Source organism: Marmota marmota, unplaced genomic scaffold (assembly GCF_001458135.2).
Source record: "Marmota marmota marmota unplaced genomic scaffold, marMar, whole genome shotgun sequence".
Classification (NCBI taxonomy): Eukaryota; Metazoa; Chordata; class Mammalia; order Rodentia; family Sciuridae; genus Marmota; species Marmota marmota.
Genome location: NW_026000222.1, coordinates 5,490,214 through 5,505,068, shown reverse-complemented (window position 1 = coordinate 5,505,068; position 14,855 = coordinate 5,490,214). Strand labels below are relative to the sequence as shown.

At 44.2% G+C, this 14,855-nt stretch overlaps 1 long non-coding RNA gene across 1 annotated transcript in view; it reads right to left on the bottom strand.

Moving 5' to 3' along the window:
* Positions 1 to 11,204: 11,204 nt before the first annotated feature.
* LOC125613067 overlaps positions 11,205 to 14,855 on the bottom strand; it is a 6,816-nt gene continuing 3,165 nt past the window's right edge. The window contains exon 3 of the long non-coding RNA XR_007343565.1: positions 11,205 to 11,217. This is a non-coding gene — a long non-coding RNA (uncharacterized LOC125613067). The remainder of the gene's footprint in view (positions 11,218 to 14,855) is intronic.

Sequence of the window (14,855 nt, the reverse complement as noted above, 5' to 3'; positions counted from 1 at the left end):
CAGAGTCATGGAAGATGGGCCCTTTCTAATCTCTTAACTTGGAGGAAGTAAAGCAAGACCAGAAGCCTGGACTTTGGCATGAGAACAGGGGAGACGTGGATCTGTCTCCGCACACTGAAGTCCTGAGCTGCAGCAGAGGGTGCCCACACTCCACACAGACCCCCCTGGGCGGGTGAGCTGCCCTCAACACAGATCAGGTTCAAGGTTATGTGGGTAAAACTTGTATAGGAACAGTCATATCAGCATTATCGTAAGAGTTCCAAGGTGGAAAGGACCCTATTGTTTATTAACAGATGAACAAACGGATTAAGTCTGTTATATCCCGTGAATGAATGATTCGGCTGTAAGAAGCAGAGAGATACTGGTGTGTGCTACCATGTGGGCGAAGCATGAAAACATCATGCTGATATTTTCATCAGCCATTTTCAGAGGCCAGACACAAAGGGCTTCGAATACATGATTTCATTTAGAGGAAATGTCCATAATAGGCAAATCCATAGAGACGGAAAGTGATGGGTGGTTGCTGTCAGTTGTCGGTGAAACTGGGAGTGAATTGTTATTGCTGATGGGATCAGGGTTTCTTTTTGGAGTGATGAAATGTAAAGGCAGCTGCACAACTCTGAATACTGAGAGCCACTGATCAACGCTGTAATGAATAGATAACATATAATATATATATGAATTATATCACAATAAAGCTGTCATTCAAGCGATCACACCTACAATGGTGTCAATCTCATTCTAATTTTAATGTTTGAATAGGAGAGGACAGGATGGCATATCTCCTGGGCCATGCCCACAGAGGTGTGTGCTGAATGGCAAAATTAGCATGGGTGAAACTTTGGAAGCCACCACCTTAGAAAAATAAGCATGACTCTCTTTGCTCCACTATCTTAATATTCTGACTTTGCCCCTGAGGCCTCCGTCTCACCTTCCTCATTCTCAGAGCAAGGAGGAAAAAAAAAAAGTACCAGGCAGGAGGCAAAAGCGAAGTTTGAATAATAATAAGTGGTTTCCAATTAGCTGCAATGAAAATTGAGAGTCAACTTGTATTAATTTTCATGACCAAATTACTTCATTTTGTCTCTCCTCTGACTGGGAGGATAATTTTATGCCAGGTTTATTTTAGTCATTCTAATTATGCCTGCATCAATATTTAGTGGGTATTTGCCTAACCCGCGGCATACCCACGTGTTTTTTTCTTCCCCAGAGATCGCGGTCGCACAATATAATATTAGTAGGTGGTGCAGTGCGGGACGCTGTTCCTTTCAGTTCCTCGCCCCTGTGTGTAAGGACGTTCAGGTGGTGTTTCCTGGGGAGCAAGGTGGAAGTATTCAGATGCTTCTGCAGAGCTAGGGGCAGCGCGGAGGGTGCCATGGCTCAGTATGTGACGCTCCCTGTGATTCTAGCACAGATGTTTTGTTCGGGATTCAGTTATAGAAGACAAATGGAAACCGACCACCTTTTGAGACTTTCCTTCTTCATTTCCTTCCTCTGGCTCCTTTTCTAGCTCCTCCCTGGGGAAAGCCCCAGAATCAACCTCCAGCCTTTCCCCTTTCAACATCTGCATCCTTTCCCTGAAAGAACATTTCAACCCCCTTAGTTTCTTTCATCTCTGAACCCCAGGCTGATGATCCCCAGATGTACGTGAACTTGCAGCTGGACGGTGGTCATGGAGGGAATCGGGTTTATCTTGACTGATATCAGGGTGGATTCCTTACTGCAGCGACACCCGGCATTGGTGGACTCTTTTGACACTCTCTTCTTTTCCTTCATTTCCAGGTTAGTTTAATCTGACTCTGCAAAGCCTCTTGGACTCTTTCTCTCTGTCCATTCTCTCTGTCAGCTGCCTGATTTCCTGATGGACTCCTAACCAGAGTCCCACCCCAGAGTGTCAGAAAGTTCATCTCCATGGCCTGTAGGGCTTGAGAACCTCTTGGACAATCCATCCTGGGGCCAAACCACTGTGCTGCCTTCCACGCCTTTCTCCTATAATGCCAGATTCGTGGGACCCCAGTAGACCTCCAGGAGCCAAATCCGATGCAATCACACAAGAGTCTATTGCAAACTCGAGCCTGGACCACAACTGTTTCCGACACAGTGGTCCCAGGGAGTGAGTCCTTTGTTCAGTGAGATTTTATAGGTTTTGGGGGGATACACTATGCGTCACAACATCACACAGCAAATTATTCCATACCGCGGGAAAATCAAACAACAACTCTTAACATGGATTAGCACATTCACTGGTGGGAACAAGTTGGGTAGGGGTGATTGGTTAGTACAAGAGGAGGATTCCTTTGAACTGATTGGTTTAAGCCATGGGGGGTGTACGTGCTAAATTACATGGTTTCCCAACATGTTATCAACCACCCTAAACTACTAGGGGGGTCATCTGGCATCCCAGGTATTTTCCCTGTCTCATGCTGATTGGGGTTGCTAGGGGGGGTTGCTATGGGTCCTCACCTAGCTTGACTGAGTCAGGGTCACCTGGCACCGCAGATCTCTCCTGTTATTTGCAGACAAACAACTCAGCAGGGTGGGTATGTGCCTAGAAAGGCTCTGTGGGGTTTTCCAAGGACAAGGGTCACGTCTCCTTCCTTAGGACAGGCCTTGAGGTAAAAGCTGCTGTTATTTATTTATTTTAAAAAATGGAGTCACATCAGTTTCTCACTCCCACTCCCAGGGTGCAGAGATACCTTCCCCTGAACCACTCCCCTGAGTCCTATAGAATGAGCCGAAGTTGAGACAGAGCCTTGGGTCAGAGAGCAGGACGACAGTTGGGCCAAGGCAGGGGAGGGTGTGAGAAACAAAGGGATACCAGGGACTTCAGGGCCTTGGGACAGCCGTGGAAAGGTTGCTGGACTGCCTGTGGGCGTCCCCACTGAGTGATCCCCGGGACACTGGAGCCAGTGGAGAGGTGGTGGGAGGTTGGGAGGAGCGAAGTAGGGAGGAAAGTCATTCCAGAATCTCCCCTGCAGATGCCAAGGCGTGGTGCACGGCTCCACCCTAGATTCTGTAAATTCTCCTGGGTTCCACACAAGCATCCAGCCGTTTGCCACCCACCTGGCACCTGGCTCCTTTTTGCACTGAATTGAGGGAGGTGGTTACACAAGCTATGGCACATAAACAGAGTTTACAGGCTGCTTGGGCAAGAGCTCTCAAACTTTTATTGCACACTAAGGATGCTAGACTCTGCAAGTTGGTGTCGACGAAAAAGAATCATTGGTGAAAGTTAGGGTGGTTTGGATTTTATACTATCCGAGATGCACATAGCTTCTGATCCATAAGGGTAAACCTGACTAACCTCAGTGAATGTAGCTCAAATCCAACCAAAGAACATGCTAGTTTAGTTGACTTGGGTTAATGTAAGCCTTGATATGAGAGAGAGAGAGAGAGAGAGAGAGAGAGAGAGAGAGAGAGAGGAGAATGGAAGCACTGGCCAGTTAATTAATTCGTTTTTTTTTTCATACTATTCAACAAGCGTTTATTGAGTGTCTCCTATGTGCCAGGGAGTGTTTTAAGACTGTAAAAGAGATGATAATCAACAAGACATTCTGATTCTTCAAAGAGTTCAGAGGCTAGTGTGGGCTCAGACAAATAAACAAGCAATTACATAACAATAAAATTTCTCAAGAGGTGTTCATTGTGCCACTTGGAACAGATCACCCGGGTGTGTCTTAAACATGCGCTTCCTGGACCCCACCTTCACCCAGCCTGGGAGTTAGCCTTCCTGGCAACATACCACAGAAGCTGTTTTCTCACTGCATTTTTGAAACTGATCTGCCATAAGTATAGGATGTCATAATGCAGAGAACCTGGGTGGTGGGCATCGGGAACGGAAGGAGGTCCTAACCCTAGGACCTGTGGAGGGACAATAGATGGCTTCCTTTTGGAGGTGGTGTGTAAGTTGAGTCTAGGAGGGAAAAGGGAGTGAGCAGAAGGGATGGGGAGGGAGCAGCAAGGGGCACAAAGTATGATGGAACTGGGATGTCGGGGGCCCAGGAGTATTTCCCTGAGGCTGGGTCACAGAGGAGAGAACCGCGGTGAGAGGGGAGGCAGGTAAACCAGGACCCCTTCAGGTGCCCTCGTTGATCACGTGGTGAAGAACATCCAGTCTCCACCTCCCATAGCCATTTGCCCCACATGAGTCAGGGCACATTTGGTTGATACATTGGGAAAGTTTCTTATCTCCTTTGGAAGGGACCTTGAATGACAAGCCAGGGCACAGTCGGCTAGGATGACTCTATTTGCTTACTTACAAAAATACTGCATTGAATTTTTTGCCAGTAAGTGGGTGTTATGGTCTGATTATGGCCAGCCTCCCAAGGTCCATGTATTAAAGGCTTGATCCCCATCAACTACGAAGAGATGATGGGATCTTCAGGAGGGGCAGCCTAGTGGAAGGTTCTTAGGTCATTGGTTGTGTGCCCTTGAAAGAATACCATCAGTCGCTTGGCTTCCTGACACATTTCTCTACCACAGAATCCCCCTGGGCCATAATGTACTGCCCTTGACAGAGACCCAAAGCAATGGGGTCACTTGAGCTTGAATTGGAACCTCCAGAATTGTAAGCCAAAATAAACCTTTTCTCTTTATAAGTTAATTGCTTCAGGCATTTCATTATAGTGACAGAAAACAGTAACACAATGGAATAGCTTGCTTTTAGATATTTTAAATCAAACACTTTTGTTCATTATCCCTAAAGGGAATTTAAAATATTATATTCTTCCTGGCACATTTTAAAGCCAATGTCTCAAAATTTTGGCTAATGTCCAAATAGTTGTAAAGAATGGGATAACTAGCATATTATAAATGATGACATTTTAGGATAAACTATTTTTTTGGGTACCAGATAAACTATTATATCACATTTTAATTATATCTTGAAGAATATAAATAGCTTGACAGTTAATATTTTCAGCATCTTACAACATTATAAGACACATTATAAGAAGGGTCTCTTTTTCGCAGTTGAAAATTTTATATATATCTTCTTATACCCACATTTCTAGTCTACTGCTTTCAAAGACTTTCATGCAAAATATTCCTTACTTATTTCTTATTAGCTCCTCTTCCTATTTCTCTGTAATTGTGTGTGTGTGTGTGTGTTATGTATGTTTAGTTTTTATGCCCTGTGACCATAGGTATTCAGTCTCAAATTTCTGTTAACTCATATGCAACAAATAAAATAATATTATAAATATAATTATTAAATATAAAGAGTAGGAACTCCCCATCCCAATTTTAAAACTCCCCACCCCAATTTGTTCATGTATTCATGACTGCATGTTTTTTACTAATAGTCTCAGATAGGGTCATCATGAGTGTTATTTTTGCTATTTATTTTTATGGAAGTAAATAAATAAGTTCAGCATGAATTCTATTACTATATTTTTATTTTTATATATGAATCTCCGAGAAGTCTCATTTGCAGAGTTTGGTAGATAGGAATACAACCAGATATAGATAGCAAAGTTACCTAGTATTTCTCAAACCCATCAATATATTTCACAATGTTTATAGATGAAGAGAAACTATATGATCATATTCATAGATGGAGAACAAATATTTGACAAAATTCAACATCTTTATGATAAAGATTCTTAGTAAATTAGGAATAGGTGGGATACTCAATTTTAAAAATTTCTTTTGAGTTATATATCCCAAATGAAATTTAACGATCAATTGACAACTAGGTTAGGTCCTTCTTCAATTTTTCTGAAACCTGAGAATAGGAAACAATATTATCAGAAAAGAATGTATAACTCAATCCATCTCAGTTTCTGGAAAGAAGACCAAAGTGAATTTAAACCCAAATCAAATGATAGTCATACCTGTCATTCTCTTAGCTAACAGCATCTTGTTTAACTACATGTTCTCAGAGTTGGGAAAATCAAAACTGTACAAATACAACATTGTGAATGCAGTAGTTTTGACAAAATGCTTTGATTTTATGTGTCTTAAATTTATTTTAAAACAATTTTATAACTGAAGAATTGATCCATTGATCTTATGGAAAATAGTCAACATACAATTAGCAAAGCCATGATTTGTAGATTGCCAACTCAAAGTATTTGAAATTTTTTGGAGTTATATGGTCCAATCATATTTAACAGTCTGCTGTTGGGAAAAACATGATTCTTTATTTCAGTTCAAACAGGCACGTGAACGGGACTCTCATGAAAACCACTTATTTTTGATAGACAGTGTCATAGTTTGGGCTTCTATAACTAAGCCCCACTGACTGGGTGGCTTCTAAGCCACAGGATTTTACTTTCCACAGTCCTGGAGCCTGGACCTTGGAGGACAGGGTGCCAGTGGTTCTGTGGAGAGCCCTGGTCTACCCTGTGGACCGCCAGCCCCCTGGGACTCTTCCCTGGGCACTAATGCCATCCATGAGGGCTCTACACGCATGCCGAGTTACCTCCCAGAGGCTCACCTCCAAGTGCCATCACGTTGGGGGTTCTGACTTCAACTCATGAATTTTGGGGGACACAAACGTTCAATCCATGGCACACGGACAGACGGAGCATGAAGTTTGTTGTTGCCATGTGTTCATGGGTTAATTAACCCTCATGAGAAGAGTGGGAGCTTGTTAAGTGGGGAAGGGTGTCCTGAGCAGGGCTCCTCCAGCCAGGAATTACAGGACACGGGGGGATCAGGCCAGTGGACAGCGTGTCCAGGCGGAGGGGACCACTGCAGGGAAGGTCCAAGGTGGGAGGGTGTGTGTGTGGGTTTGAGAAGTGGCTGAGTCCCTTTTGACTAGAATGGAGTAAATGAGGGACAGAAATCGTAGATGTGGCCCAAGAGCTAGAGGGGCCTAAGGATTTTGGCTTTTACTCTGGGTGAAATGAGAGCCTTTGCCAGGTTTTCAGCAGATGCTGGGGAAGACAGGACCAAGGATAGAAAAGCCTCTCTCCAGGGCTGAGGGGAGAAGGGACGGTGGGGCGAGGGTGGTGGAGGGACCTGGTGGGGGCCACTGCAGGATGCAGGCCGCAGGCCAAGAGGACTCGGCTCAGGTCGGCTGCATCGGAGGGGGTGGGAGTGGTCAGGCAGAGCCAGCAAGATGGCCTGGGTGTGGGTTGAGTCAAGAGCAGCTCATGGGTTTCAGTGTCTGAATCAGGATGGAGCTGTCCTCCCTGAGATGGAGAGACCGCGAGAGACGTCCGTCAGGAACTCGGCAGTCGGGGAGAAGGACCGTGTAGGAGGGGCAAGAGGAGGAAGCAAACACACAGGACCCTCAGGCCATCGAGGAGGCATCCGTGAGGGGAGTGGAACTCCGCTGTGGCAGGAGGAGATGAAGGACCTCATAGTGTCATCTTCGCAGTTGATGGTGACGGTGTTGGTTTTCAGGGCTGCCATAATAAATTCCCCGGGTGACTTAAACAACAGCAGTGTGCTCTCTCACAAGTTCTGGAGGCCAAAAGACTGAGGTCAGCATGCGGGGAGGGCCATGTTCTCTGGAGGAAGCTCTTTTCTTGCCTCTTTCAGCTTATAGTGGCTTCAGTTCCAACGGGCCACGTGAACGGGACTCTCATGAAAACCACTCATTTCTGATAGACAGTGTCATAGTTTGGGCTTCTATAACTAAGCCCCACTGACTGGGTGTGGCACCTAATCTCTACCTGTCTTCAGTTGGCCTTTGCCCTGAATCCCATCTGTCTTCTCTTTTGTCTTTTATAAAGATATGCGTCATTGGATGAGTCCACTCTGATCCAAGAGGAGCTCATCTGGAGAGTCTTCTCTTAATTACACCTGCAAAGATCCATTTTTTTTCCTAATAGGACCACGCTCACAGGATCCTGGACTTAGGGCATGGATGTGTTTTAGTGTGTGTGGGGGGGTGTCACTGTTCATGCCACTACAGTGCTACAAACTCTTCCTCTGCTTTATTATGTATCTCACTCCAACTCGCAGGCATCAAAGGTGGGAGGAATGTCAGTAAGTTTGACTTTACGGCTGTGACTTCTCTTCTGCCCTCAGGTGAGAGAGGTTGAGTTGCACGTTGAAGTCTAAATGGTGGAGGAGGTGGTGACTGAAAAGGTGGAAGGGACACTGCCAAGGTGGGTCTCCAAGAACTTGAAAAAAATCTTGGCAAGCCTTTCCAAGGCCATGGGTTGGGGAATTTGAGCCAGTTTTATTTGGATCCCAAGTTTTAGGAGGTTCTGATTGATATCTGGGTTATAATGATGTAAAATATGATTAGACCATTTATTCTACTTTATAACCTGCTCTTCTTGCTTTAAAAATATTGCAAACTTTTTAAAAAAAAATCATTAAATATTCTTCAACAACACATATTTTTTTTTTTTTTTAGCGACCAGATAGCAGTTCATCAAATGAAAGTATCGTAATTTATATAACGAATCCTTTATAGAAAGCCATGTGGGCTACATTGTACATGTGATAAATACCACTGAAATGAACAACTCTCTTTATAAATCATTGTGCACATCTTTGATTATTTTCAAATGGGCTCATTTTAAATAACCATGAACCATGAATTGCTGTTTTGTGATCGCAATTTCTGCTCATTGTTTTCTTTATGAACTAAAACTTTTCCTTGAGGCGAAAAAAAAAAATGGAAAAGAAGTTCTTGGAACATCTGGCTTATGGCGTAATTTACTTTTGGTATTCAGCTGTGCTCTCCAATTCTGAAATGTCTTCTTTCTAATAGAGTCATCCCAGGTTTAATCTCCCTTCTGGAGGTACAGATGCAGTGTGTTTCCTATGCAGCTATGGCCTGGAGCCCTGACCCCAGGAGAAAAGCACTGCGGAAGTTCTGCGTTAGTTGCCACAAAATTATTTCTCAACTTGAAAAAGCCAAGGGGGTGGGGCAGACAACAGAAAGAAGTACAGTCCAGGGGCTTTTGTTGGGACTAAAAAGATTCCTGTGACTGTGGCTGCCTCTGAAGACTGTGGTGTGCCAGGTGACTTGCCCAGCCCCCCCCCCACCCCATAACCCATCTGAGGTACATATTATCATCTGTTATTGAGGACAGGTTGGAGCTCCTCAGAGGGTGCCAACCTCACAGTCAGTTAAGTAACAGAGTTGGAATTCTAGCCCACATTTGTTCGACTCAAACCCACCCTGTTGTGTGTCCGTGGGGTGCCCGTGTCTTTGCCTTTTGAATAGTGGTAACGTTTCAGATCAAAATTTAAGAAGCCATGGAGTTGTGTCAACTGTTTTTCTCTTTAGGGATGATGGGCTTTGCTAAGTTGCCCAAGCTGGCCTCCAACTTGCAATCCTCCTGCCTCAGCCTCTCGAATAGCTGGAAATTACAGGGCCTGGATCACTGTGCCTGGTTAGGTGTGTCCACTTTTAATTTTGCCAAGCTCCAAAGCTGAGCAGCCACTAAGCCATGATCTTTGTCGCCACCATGAATTCACACACTGAAAGGTATTTTCATGCCAAAAAGAAAAGGAAAGCTATGTGCCCTGAAAGACAGTCCTTATAATAACGAGCGTTCAATCTGGTGGAAATGAAGTATATTGTCTTTATTGTTGATCATCATCTCTCCATGGACCGGGGAGAAGTGGGCACTCTCTACAAAGCATGTCTACAGGTTGTGCTGTCAATATCTTTACTGTTCCTCCAGACGGTGACCCCGGAGTGGCTGGCCAGCCAGTGTAGAGGGAGCTGTGTCTGGCTGACACCTGCCCTCTGTGACAGCAGGGGTTCACGCTTTCACCTCCTTCTATTCAGGGTGGATTTCTTACACTCAGGTCCTTGCCAAGAAAGGGAGTGGAGAGAGTAGATTGAAATTCAAGTAATTTAAAGGGGAGGGCAAAAGTGGGGAGAGAGAGAAATAGATGGACACGTGGGCAGCAAGATGTTTATACACGAGGATCTCTTCATGGGTTCCTAGGAAGCAGAGCTGTACAGAGAACCCTTGCCGTTCTCCAAGGGGATGAGCCAGCATAGAACTCGGGAGACTCTCATGCTGGCCTTCCAGTGATGCCATTGTTCCCGTTCAGTGTGTGAGAGGCAGGGACACATTTGCAAGAGGACGTCCTCACACACCTGAGCAAGGAGATGCTGGAAGAGTGGCTGGCCTGGAATGAACACAGTAAATAATTGACCACTAAAAGCCAGTTATTAGGTAAGTCTGCTACTGTTTAACCCCAGCTGTTGTCCCAACTCACCCTGCTGTTGAAGTCATGGATTTATGGACATGAAAGCAAAGTTGGCTTGTGTGCGGTCTCTGTAGATAACAAGGTCAGATGTGAGGTCAAGGAGAGCCAGGTCAGTGGACCCAGGTGTTGCTCAGTGGTGGAGCGCTTGCCCAGCATGCATGAGGCCCTGGGTGTGACCCCCAGCACTGCCAGAAGAAGGAAAAAAAAAGAGAGAGAAAGAAAGGAGGGAAATATAGAAGGACGGAATGTAGGAAGGAAGGAAGAAGGAAAGAAAGAAATGCAAGTGGAGATGTTCTGACTTACCGTAAGAATGAAATTCCTGAAGTTATACATTATTGAATGAAAACCCTGGACCAGATTTTGTACTAAACATTTGACCAGCATTAATCTCAGATGCACAGGATGAGGGAGAATGGCTAATGTTATCCCTGGTTGAAGAGCGCAGAGCCCAAGGATATGCTGAGCAGCTGGGAATGCACCGGCCTCCCACAGGAGGTGTGAGAAGGCCTCTGCCTTGGAGGCAGACTGACCGTTGACTCACTGGCAGCTCATGCATGTGCACAAACACATACACGCACACACATACCCTAAACACAGATGCAGGGACACATGCACACACACCTCTACCTATGTATACACATGCTTGCACACATATGTGCACATATATATAGACACTCTGTCCGTATCCTCCACACATACAGCTACAGACACACACCCTACATGTGTTCACATGCACACACAAACACCTATGCCACATACTTTTGTGTCTCTATCTCTAGATCTGTAATATGCACATGCACACACATACACATAAAGAAATACCCTCAGCTGGGGTTATAGCTCAATTGGTAGAGCGCTTGCCTAGCACGTGTGAGGTACTGAGTTCAATCCTCAGCACCACATAAAAATAAAATAAAGGCTTTGTGTTCATCTACTATAAAAAATATTCTAAAAAAGTTTCAGTATAAAAAAAAAGAAACTCCTCACACTTACTCCCCTCAGCCCACAGACACACATACACACATATACTCCCCCACATACACAAGTGCACATGCACAAACACATGCATATACACTCTTTCTGAGAGACACACTTGTGTACACACACACACACCAGAGCAAAAGCCCCAGTTATGCACCAAATTCTGATATGATTTTCTCTCTGAGTGAAGTCAGGTATTGTCCCCTCCCTGTTCCTTGGGTGCTTCACCTCAAACTCCAAGTTTGGATTAAATTGGTGACCATCTGATTATATGCCCTGGGGATGTGCCTTGGGCCTGCCTTGTGGTGAGGGAATAGTCTAGAACATTGGCACTTGCATCTCGGGCTTAAACCAGATCAGCTAGACTTCTCCCCTGCCCTTCATTGCGTTTCACTGAACGACTTTATTTGCATGAAAGGGTCCCCGTCTTTAAAAGTTTGGAGACAAGTGAACGTAGAGCTCCAGGAGAAAGGGCTGACCAGGTGCAGATGTGGCCGAGGGGCGTCCCTGAGCAGACGGAGGGGTCGTGTGCTCAGGCCGTTCTTGCCCAGGGCTCTGTACGGCCCCATCCCCTGCCCTTCACCCACTTCAGCAGACAGCCCTTACACAGCAGCAGGGCCTCCATGTGCTGTGGGAACTGCTGAGCCAGGCGGTTCCTTTGTTTAGTTGAAGTCCAATTATTTCGTTAAAGCCCCGGGAAATTGTTAGTCAGAATCACATCAAGGATTTCTAAGAAGAATATGCAGGAAGAGGTTTATAACCTAGAAACTGAAAATCATAAATGTCGCTGCCACATCCACCGTGCCATCGTGCCAGGGCAGTGAGGTGGGTTGCCGAAAGCCCAGAGAAAGTGACCGGAGCCAGTAAGCGAGACCTAGGATTTACTGGGAAGGCTTACAAGAGACCAGAGACTGCCCCAGGAAGAGTGCCGTGGTGACGCTGGTAGGGAGCACCCCTGTCCCTCATGGTGCCCCTCTCCCTCACGGTGATCTGTCCAGGGGTGACTGGCTGGACGAGTGACGCAGACCCTCTCCACAGTGCCCTCGGTTCTGTGCCAAGTGTTTTATAGATCAGGCTGCAGGAGCAGGGACACCATCAGCATCAGCTCCCATAATCTTAGAAAAGGAAAGGGCAGTCATTGGGTATTAACACAGTCAATAAATAAATAAGTGATCAGGTTAGCCTGCTTCTGCATTTTGATAGAATGACTGTACTGATAAGAAGGATGCATAAAAACAGTGACTTTGCATTTCAACCAGGGTTTTGACAAGGTCACTCAGGTCTCATTTTTGGTAAGATAAAGAAACGTGATTAATTCAACTTGGAAAAAGGTGGCCTGTGGTCTGTCTCTCATAGCTAGAATTGCCAACCTATTGGTCTGTTTCTCTGCCTAGAATTTAAGTTCTGTGAGTGTAGGAACCTTGTCTATTTTATTCATCACTATGTTCTCAGTACTAGAGTAGTTCCTGGCACATAGTAGGAACTCTCATAGATTTTCAGTGGACTAATGTTTTATTAAGTATCTTAAATACATAGAAAATGCTATGGAAGAGAAGGTTGAGAGTTCTAGTTCTAGTGACATGGTGCTGAAAGGGTAGAACAGTGGACCTCGTCTTAATAGAATGAAATCTAGAAGGTTTCCACTTTGAGTCAAATAAAATGTCTTAAGAATAGAGGGAGTTGATCCTTACCACAAGATATTAAAAAAAGACTTCAGAACTTTGCTTCTGGGGATGGCAGACAAGGTAATTGGGATCAACATTCTTGCTGAAAGTTTATTGAACAGAGCCTGAAAAAACATTTTTAAAAAGATCTCCTCAAAGCCATCAAAATGCTGAAATAAAACAACTACCAAAGAATTAATATAGTCAATATGGCCATAGTGCCAAAAGCAATATACAGATTCAATGCCATCCCCATCAAAATACTAATGACATTCTTCACAAAACTAGAAAAGCAATTCTTAAATTCATTCAGAAGAATAAGAGACCTAGAATAGCCAAAGCAATACTAAGCAAGCAAAGCGAAGCAGGAGGCATCACAATAACTGACCTGAAATCATACTACAGAATTGTACAACAAACCCAGCCTATGTATTGGCACCAAATAGACCCGAAGACCAGTGGAAGAGAATACCAGACACAGAGAAAAATCCACATGCCTACAGCCACCCGCTACTTAACAAAGGTGCCAAAAATATATGTTGAAGAGAAGACAGCCTTTTTAACAAATGGTGCTGGGAAAACTGGACCCTTATCTCTCATGCTGCATAAAAATGAAATGGAAATGAATCAGAGACTTAGAAATTAGGCCAGACAGATTTAAATGAAACACATCAATATTTGCATTAAATGTAAATAAGCCAATCTGGCTGAGAAGAAGATTGTCATGTTGGAATTTTATAAAGTTCTCTCTGCGCCCCTCCCCCCCTACTTATTTATATTAGTATGGACTCATGGAAATTTATTTAGATTTATGTTTTGGACAATTCTTCACATGTATTATAGTTTAAAACCAAAAGTTAAAATGACACAAAAATACCTACAAAATCTGGAATTTTATTTGATAAACTCCTATTATGGAGCCAATAGGGCACTACTGTCAAAAGGGCAAATGATTCTTTGGACGTATAAAGGAAAACATAGCTTCCGGATGGGGATGTGATAATCTGATTCTATTCTGTGATGTTTGCACTGTCCTAAAATTATTGTGTCCAGTTCTGGGTCCAGTCTTTCAGGGGGAATTAGCAGTTGGATAGCTGCCATTCTATGAAGGGTCATGCTGCTAAAGAAACGTGAATTATGTCCTACGATAAATGAGATTGGAATTAATGATAATTGTGGGGTTTAGACATCTTCACTACACAGTGTTGCAAGAACAGGGGGGGAAAAAAAGACTTGATCCAGCTCCAATTTCTGGTTGTTCACTGCATTTGTGGTTGTCCCTCTCACTGTATGAAAGAAATGCTTAATATTTGCTCAATTACAATTGTATACTTAAAATATTAATTATTACCCAAGCATTCAATGAAACCACTGAAAATGTGCATCACTGGCAACATCTCCCCAATGTCCCTGAGATTATCGGTTATGACCTGTACCGATCTGTTCGTGTCTTGAACTTTAACACCAACATGTGGCTGTTCTCTGCTTGCTGAATGGTGCCATGCTACACACGCACCATATCAAAATATTCTTCAGTTATTGCAACAACATAATTTTTAAAAGAATGTTTGAACTATTAAAAAATGTGGCTGTTTCAGGAATTTAGCACAAGGTAAGACATATTCTACTGTGTGCAAGGGATATTTGAGAGAACCAGGGACCATCAGCCTGGAGAAGACATGAGAGCAGTCTTCAAATACCTGAGAACAATAGAACCAGCCATCCTCTGTGTGTCTCCAAGTGGGAAAGGAAGACAAAGGCCAAGGTTGAGTTGAGCCTAGAGGGGAATGTTGTGTCACCCTGAGCCACTGGGACCTAAATACATAGCCTGCAGGGGCAGTGAAGGGCCTGTTCTCAGGCAATAGTGAGGATGACCACTTGGTGGGCATGTTATTCCCCACTCGAGATGGGAAGTTACTTCTTCAAATTCCAGTCTAAACTTGAGTCACTTATTCTAAGAAAGTGTACATTTGAGGATTCTCAGCAATATTTTAATTTTATTTTCTTTTGCCCAGATTGAGAAATCCTTGCCTTTGGTAAGACTGTCTCGTTTTCAAAGAGGCCCCCCCCCCC